Source organism: Plasmopara halstedii, assembly GCF_900000015.1.
Source record: "Plasmopara halstedii genome assembly, contig: Scaffold_525, whole genome shotgun sequence".
Lineage (NCBI taxonomy): Eukaryota > Oomycota > Peronosporomycetes > Peronosporales > Peronosporaceae > Plasmopara > Plasmopara halstedii.
The window spans coordinates 1386082-1386486 of NW_020187445.1; positions in this window are offsets into that span (position 1 = coordinate 1386082).

Below are 405 nucleotides of genomic sequence, written 5' to 3' on the forward strand. Positions count from 1 at the left end.
AAATGACATCGCACTGAGCCTTGGGCAAGAGCCATTAGCGTCTTACGCAGTATTTGTTTCCCAGAATCAGGTCAATCTCATGACGCACACCTCGGTTCGGAGGTAGGACCGAAGGCGGGTCTTTGGAGACGACGTTTTGAATTTTTTTTACTAAAGAATAGTACAGATCCAAGGGATTCCGTAGAATCGACGATCCGCTCCGTGCGTTCAGCACTCTCTTGATGTCTTCCAAGACAGCTTCATCCAGAAGCGATGACGAGTTTATCTTTTCGTCCGGTCGTACAAAGACCACTTCAGACAACCTGCCTGCCTTCAAGGCCTGCCGAACTCTTTAAAAGACATCTCGTACAGCTCAAGAAGAGCATCTACTGCAGGCATAGCCTCGAGGCGGACGTCGCCATCTTC